At 43.2% G+C, this 7,739-nt stretch overlaps 1 long non-coding RNA gene across 1 annotated transcript in view; it reads right to left on the bottom strand.

Annotated features, from left to right (window-relative positions):
• The window catches only part of LOC109849535, a 7,207-nt gene continuing 6,894 nt past the window's right edge, over positions 7,427-7,739 (bottom strand). The window contains exon 2 of the long non-coding RNA XR_002249133.1: positions 7,427-7,690. This is a non-coding gene — a long non-coding RNA (uncharacterized LOC109849535). The remainder of the gene's footprint in view (positions 7,691-7,739) is intronic.

Genomic DNA, 7,739 nt, shown 5'->3' with positions numbered 1-7,739 from the left:
CCGACCCGCCGTCGCCGGCATTGTTGACGATAGCGGATTTCTAGGGTTAGGGTTTGGGAACAATTCGGGAGGAGGAAATTTGAGGGACGAAGATTAGAGTGACGAAGATTTAAAAGGGGGGTTTCTTGGGTTTGGAAGCCTCCAGAATGCGCGGTTTGGTTCTCGAATGAGGACGTTTTGCTTTCACGTCCCTGTATAAAATTGAGATTTGCGTCGTGTGGTGTTTTATTTCGTTACTGGGAAATACAGGCCCATGGGCCTCAGTTCAAAGCCGATGCGAGGAAAACTTAAAGTGGGTCACGCCTAGGCCTTTTGGACAAAATGACCAACCCCCAGTGGGCTTATTAAGCCCGATAGAATAAATTACAGAAACAACGAGTTAACAGGATCGTCTTTTGTACAGAGTGAGAAGAGAAACAGAAAAACATGGATCCGTACATCTTCAGCCAGAGTGATTAATTTTTGAAGGTGAACTATATTAAGCGATCAACTAAAAATAGTAAGAGCTGTAGAAATAAAATACTACGTATTGGACGATTTGTGTACCTTATTCCATGAGCATATACATGTAAGCATTTGCTAATGAGACGCTAATTGTTAATTACACGTGATCATATGGAATTTTATTGATCGAGTATATGTAGTGCTAATTCCATACGCACATCTTACTGGTCGTTTTGATTATTGATCGGGTAGACCAGTAGGTTTCAGAAAATACGATGCGAATTTCCCTTAGACGGAGAAATTAAATCGACACTTGCATCGCAAAGTTTCTGTCACTATGTGGAAACTTTGTTACAATTTAGAGTCAAAACTATGTTACAATTTAGAGCTTTAATTTGAAAGTAGGCCGAGGTTAGCTTGCTGAATTCCTACCCAATTTATTTGGTTGATGATATTGATACGTTTTCTTGCGCACCTATGAATAATTGTTACCATATTAAATTTCCATCGGTTCTCACAGTGACACGCTTGAGGAAGCGTGCAATTTGATATCCATATCCCATGCCCATGTGACATTTCTTGTTCTCATGTTGCGTTTGTTGTAGGATATGACATCCAAACCAAAAATACAAACTGCATTGAATTGAAGAGAATGTATTGATATACAAACTAATGCAATGAATTTGAAGGGAATATATCAAGACTGGTGCATATTGTTACCTTTTTGCATCCGATAAGCAAAAAATGATTATGGAGATGAAATCATGTTAGAGAAAATTGTTTCCCATTTGTTTAAATAACGTTTGATTTCTCGCTCTCCCCCGTGTCCCGCGGGGGTTGTTCACTAGTAATTAAAAAAAAAAGTGCAAACTCACCTTTAATTTTTTTTTTCCCTGCATAGTTTAAGATTTCAATTTTTGATGCCTCTTGATCAATCTTAAATCCAGTCCAAATTTAAAACTACCAAATCTCCATAATAATAGAAAAATTACTAATTCATCAATTCTACAAGCAGTTTGTTCACTTTGTGCGTCAAGATGAGACTGTCAAAATAGTAGAACAGAAACTTCTTTTAGTCCAAAATAATAAAAAAAAGAGAAAACACAAATGATTTTTTTTATTTTAAATCCACTCTTCTGACCTCATTTGTCTTTAAACCCGCACATTTCCAGAATCATTCATACGCTCAGAACACCAATTTGATTCATTAGAAAACACCAATTTGGTCGTCTGATCTGGTCGGTTGCAATTGGCACAACAAGCTAATTTTGTTCTCAAATAAATATTTTTTTTTTGCTGCTAATCTAGTGATTAAATCGTCAATTACAAAAAACATCAATTAATTTAAGACCTACAGTACTAAAGAAATAAATAAGAAAAAGATGGGACGATCCACACATTCAGGATTCAAACAGCAGCGAAGGACTTACCGATCTATAATAATAATAATAAACCTAGATGCACAGAATATGCATCAATAATGTTAATAAACTAACTTAATAAGCTCCTCTCTTAAAGAAACTTTGAATTAATCAATAATACAAACAGGTCGTTAAGAATACAACCAAAGAAACCGCCAAAAAAAATAAAGCAAACAATCGAGAAGATCTAGCAACTTATCCATCAGGTCTACAAATTCTTCCAAACAAATCAAACATCCAGTGAAGAAACCGCCAAAAAATCAAAAGATCTACCATTCAAAACACAGATTAACCAATTTTAATAAAAAAAAAAAAATGAAGGAAAGGTAAGAAAAAAAAAAGAGGACGATAATTTGTTGTTGACGAATGGGATGCTCTGTGATATCACCTACAAAAGGAAGTGTCGCGCGCCTTTGCGGAAGCCTTGCACGAACTCACAACGAACCTGTGATCACGAGTAGAAGAAAGACAAACTCTTGCACAAATCCAACCAATAAAGCCAAATCAATCCAAACACAGAGATATACGTGGTTCGGCAATTTGCCTACGTCCACGGGGAGAGGATGGGGAGATTTCACTAAATCAAGGAGAGTACAAAGGGTTACAATCACACAAATTCTCTCAAACTAACCCTCAACCAAAGATCTCACCTTGCTCACAATATCTCCCTCTCACAATGCTCAAAAGATTCCTTAATCTCTGATATTCAACCCTCTCAAATCGTTTCCCTATTTATACCAAAACAAAACCCCAATTAGACTGCAAATAGGAAACCTGCGTATGCAAAAAACCCGCTATAAGTCGACTTAACAGAGGGCGTAAGTCGACTTGGCAGAGGAAAAAACAGCAACAGGAGAGGACTTCATAAGTCGACTTAACAGACATTATAAGTCGACTTGGCAGAGGAAAAAATCACAACTCCGCTGCAGATCGTAAGTCGACTCGTGCACACTAATGAGTCGACTTACCATAAGTCGACTTAGCCTTGTGCATGAGTCGACTTATGCCAGTTTTTCTGGTTTTCTGGTTTTTCTGATTCTTTTCCTGATTTCTCCACAATTCTCCACCTCGGCGAATTTTGCCAAAAATGAGCCGACACCAAACCAAGAGCATCAATGTGTCGTCTCTCCAAATACGGCTGCACCACCATGGTTGCCTACGTACCCCCTCTCCCAAGGGATCAAGCCGCCCGTAGTTCATCCAAATGGCCGTCAACGGCCTCAACAATCACAAATATTCAACAAGTTTCTGCAATGATCAAACTTGTTGCTTGGAACCACCTTCGTGAGCATATCCGCCGGATTATCCTTCGTATGGACCTTCACAATCTCCACATCGCCATCTTCAAGAACATCTCGAACGAAGTGATAACGAACGTCAATGTGCTTCGTCCTCGCATGAAAAACCTGATTCTTCGCCAAATATATAGCACTCATGCTATCACAATGAATAGTGACGGATCGCTGCGATATACCAAGTTCTTCCAGAAGTCCTCGAAGCCAAATAGCCTCCTTCACAGCCTCCGTAACTGCCATATACTCTGCCTCCGTCGTAGACAAAGCCACCGTCGACTGTAAGGTGCATCTCCAACACACCGGCGCACGGGTCAAGGTGAACACATACCCCGTCGTAGACCGGCGCTTATCCAAATCCCCGGCATAATCCGAATCAACATAGCCAATGCATAACTGCCCACCTGTAGTGTCCCGCTCATAAACCAAACCAACATTGAGCGTACCTAGAATGTACCTCAAAATCCATCTCACGGCATCCCAATGACCCACTCCTGGATCGTGCATGTATCTCGACACCATGCTCACTGCCTGTGACAAATCCGGCCTCGTACATACCATCGCGTACATCAAGCTCCCAACTGCGCTCGCATATGGAGTCTTCGACATCAACTCACGGTCTTCAACTGACTTCGGTGAAAGGTCAGCTGAAAGCTTCAAATGGGCTCCCAACGGTACACTAACTGGCTTCGTATCCATGCTAACATGGAATCGCTGTAGAACCTTCTTCAAATAAGCCACCTGTGTCAAACAAATTCTGCCCTTCTTCTTGTCTCTGCCGATCTCCATCCCTAAAATGCGCTTCGCCTCGCCCAAGTCCTTCATCTCAAACTCATTCGAAAGCTGAATCTTCAACTCATCTATAGCTGACCTGGAACTTGAAGCAACCAACATGTCATCGACATAAAGCAATAAATAAATGTACGCACCTCCTCTCAACTTGCGAAAATACACGCAAGGATCAAACTGGCTCCGAGTGTACGAATGACCAAGCATAAAACCATCAAATCGCCTATACCACTGTCGAGGAGACTGCTTCAAACCGTATAGCGATTTCTTTAGCCTGCAAACCAACTTATCTTTCCCTGCAGCTCGGAATCCCAATGGCTGAGTCATATATATTTCTTCATCAAGATCACCATGAAGAAATGCTGTCTTCACATCCAACTGATCTAACTCCAATCCATACTGTGCCACCAAAGCTAGCAAAATCCGAATCGACGAATGCTTCACCACCGGAGAGAAAACCTCATTGTAATCAATACCTTCCTCCTGTGCATAGCCCTTCGCAACCAACCTAGCCTTGAACCTCACTGGAGTGCCCTCAATGCCCTCCTTCTTCGTGTACACCCACTTGCACCCAATCGCCTTCCGCCCCTTTGGAAGCTCTACAAGCTTCCATGTATCGTTCTTGTGAAGAGACTCCATCTCCTCCTGCATAGCCACCTGCCACGAATCAGCCTCCGAACTCTGCTCGGCCTCTCTGAATGTAGTAGGCACCATCTCATCGATACTCTCCACCGGAAGTGCATATGCAACTGTGTCGGCATACCGTGCTGGCACCCGTATGTCTCTCCTCTGTCTCCGTGCCGCAATAGAATCCTGAACCTGAGCCGTCGGTCCCTGATCCTGCTCATGAGTACCCGTATCCTCCGCATCACCGTCGTGCTCGCCTGGCGTCACCTCAGTCGGCACTCTCATGGATACTGCACTATCTGGACTCTGTGGAGCTGCATCAATCTCCACCACCTGCGAAATCTCCTCTGTCGGGTTGCTCTCCACCTGATGAGAGCTGGGAAGCTTCAAGATAGAAGCCTCATCGAATGTGACGTCCCTACTCAGCACAATCTTCTTATCAACTGGATCCCAAAGCTTGTATCCCTTGACACCACGCTTGAATCCTACAAATATGGCCTTCCTAGCTCGAGGTTCCAACTTATCAGTTCTAACATGATAATATGCAGGGCAACCAAATACCTTAAGCTGGTCATAGTCATGTGCTGTCTCTCCCGACCACATCTCCATAGGGGTCTTCCCCTCAATCGCAGATGAAGGCAGCCTGTTAATGAGGTGGCTCGCATAAGAAAGTGCCTCAGCCCAAAAGATCTTCTCCAAACCACTATGCGCCAATAAACATCGAATCTTCTCCAGCAAAGACCGATTCAATCTCTCCGCCACCCCATTCTGCTGCGGTGTATGACTAACTGTGAAGTGCCTCTCTATGCCCTCGTCTCGACATAGCTGCAGAAAGGGGTCTGAGGTATACTCGCCGCCGTTGTCGGATCGCAACGTCTTGATCTTTCTCCCAGTCTGCAGTTCCAATCTCTTCTTCCACTCCACAAACAAATCTAGGACTTCACTCTTATGCTTCATGGTGTACACCCAACATCGCCTAGAATAGTCATCAACGAACGTGACGAACCAATGTCGACCACCAAGTGATGCCGTCTTAGTGGGACCCCAAACATCTGTGTGCACGTAGTCCAAGATGCCCCTCGTCCTATGAATGGCCGTCCCGAACTTCACCTTCGTCTTCTTGCCAAGTACACAGTGCTCACAGAATTCTACTTTACCACTCTTGGCTCCCTTCAAAAGCCCCTGCTTGCACAATGCCTGCAGTGACTTTTCACCTGTATGCCCTAGCCTGTAGTGCCAAAGTCTGCTCATGTCCGCCTCTGAAATCGCCGAAGCAACCTGGCCAATCTCGGTGCTCCCCTTCAGATAATATAAATTATGATTTCGGACTCCCTTCATCACCACCAAAGATCCCTTAGTAACCTTTGCTACAGCATCCTCAAAGGTCACCCTGAATCCCTTCGCCTCCAAAGCCCCCACTGAGATAAGATTCTTCTTAAGTTGAGGAACGAATCTCACCTCCTTCAGCTCACGGACTACTCCATCGTGCATCCGAATCCTCACAGTACCTATCCCACGAACGCCACAGGATTGATCATTTCCCATGACCACAACACCCCCATCGAGTCTCTCAAATGATGAGAACCAATCTCGCCTAGGAGTCACATGATAAGTAGCGCCAGAATCAAGCATCCACTCCGATGCATCCAAATGGTTCACCTCCGGAGTAATCAAAAGAGAAAAGCTCGAATCATCGGAATCATCGCCTTTCGCAACATTCACCTCATTGGCCTTCGGGCCCTTATTCTTGCTATTCTCCTTTTCTTTGACTTTCGGGCAATCTCTTTTCCAATGTCCCTGCTCCTTGCAGAATGCACATTGATTCTTTCCAAGCTGGTGACGACCTCTTGACTTTGACCTCCCTCTGTTTCCACCTTTCTGATATGAGCTTCTACCTCTCGCCGACAAGGCCTCTCCTGAAGTACTAGCGCGGGAAGTCTCCTTATCCTTCCTCCTCAAATCATAGTTCGTCAATGCGTTAGTCACTTCACTATAAGTGATAGAAGATCTCCCGTTCAGCAACGTAAGCACGAAGGTATCATACTCCTCATCCGGTAAGGAGCCCAAAAGAATAATAGCCTTGTACTCATCTGTGATCTTCTCATCCACGTTCGCCAAGTCCGACAACAACTTAGTGTAGTTGTTCACATGAGCCGCAAGCGAGGTACCTCTGGACATCTGGAATCTGAATAACCTTCGCAGCAAGTGCAACCGGTTCTCAACACTCTTCGTAAGGTACTTATTGTTGAGAATTTCCCACATCTTCATCGCAGACGTCACCCCAATCACATCGTATTTCAGCTCCTGTTCCAAACAGGACCTGATCACCCAATTAGACTGCAAATAGGAAACCTGCGTATGCAAAAAACCCGCTATAAGTCGACTTAACAGAGGGCGTAAGTCGACTTGGCAGAGGAAAAAACAGCAACAGGAGAGGACTTCATAAGTCGACTTAACAGACATTATAAGTCGACTTGGCAGAGGAAAAAATCACAACTCCGCTGCAGATCGTAAGTCGACTCGTGCACACTAATGAGTCGACTTACCATAAGTCGACTTAGCCTTGTGCATGAGTCGACTTATGCCAGTTTTTCTGGTTTTCTGGTTTTTCTGATTCTTTTCCTGATTTCTCCACAGGAAGTATAGAAGGAGTCTACCTCAATAGAAAGAGAATATTCTTCTAAAGAGCATTAAAAGAAAATTTAGTTCCAACTGTAGAGATTATGAAATAACCTAAGAATTACGGGACGTAATGATGATTTCAATGGTTTTAGGGACAAAATCAAAATAGCTTCACATTTGAGGGACCTAATTAAAAGCAATTCCAAATATTTGACGGGCTAAATTTTAAAATACAAAAGATTTAAGGGACTAACATTGAAAAAATATTAAGTACAAAAGAGGGGCATAAGAAAAATGTTTTCTGATAACCCCTAAACTTAAGGAATGGACTACGTTGGCTGTGCAGTAGCTTTCTCAGTGTTACAATTCCTACAGTTAAACTTCATTCCATATTCTGCACTGATGGTTTTCTTGCATTTATTACGTGACACATACCAAAACTTTTGTTCCAAGTTCGCTATTGATGCAAATCCCTTTTATCCAGAAAATTGTTCCCTGCATGGATGCAAATTCGCCGATAGCTAGGAGAATCAGAATGTTAGAA

The sequence above is a fragment of the Asparagus officinalis genome, chromosome 7 (genome assembly GCF_001876935.1).
Source record: "Asparagus officinalis chromosome 7, Aspof.V1, whole genome shotgun sequence".
Classification (NCBI taxonomy): domain Eukaryota; kingdom Viridiplantae; phylum Streptophyta; class Magnoliopsida; order Asparagales; family Asparagaceae; genus Asparagus; species Asparagus officinalis.
This window is presented reverse-complemented; position numbering and strand designations above follow the sequence as displayed.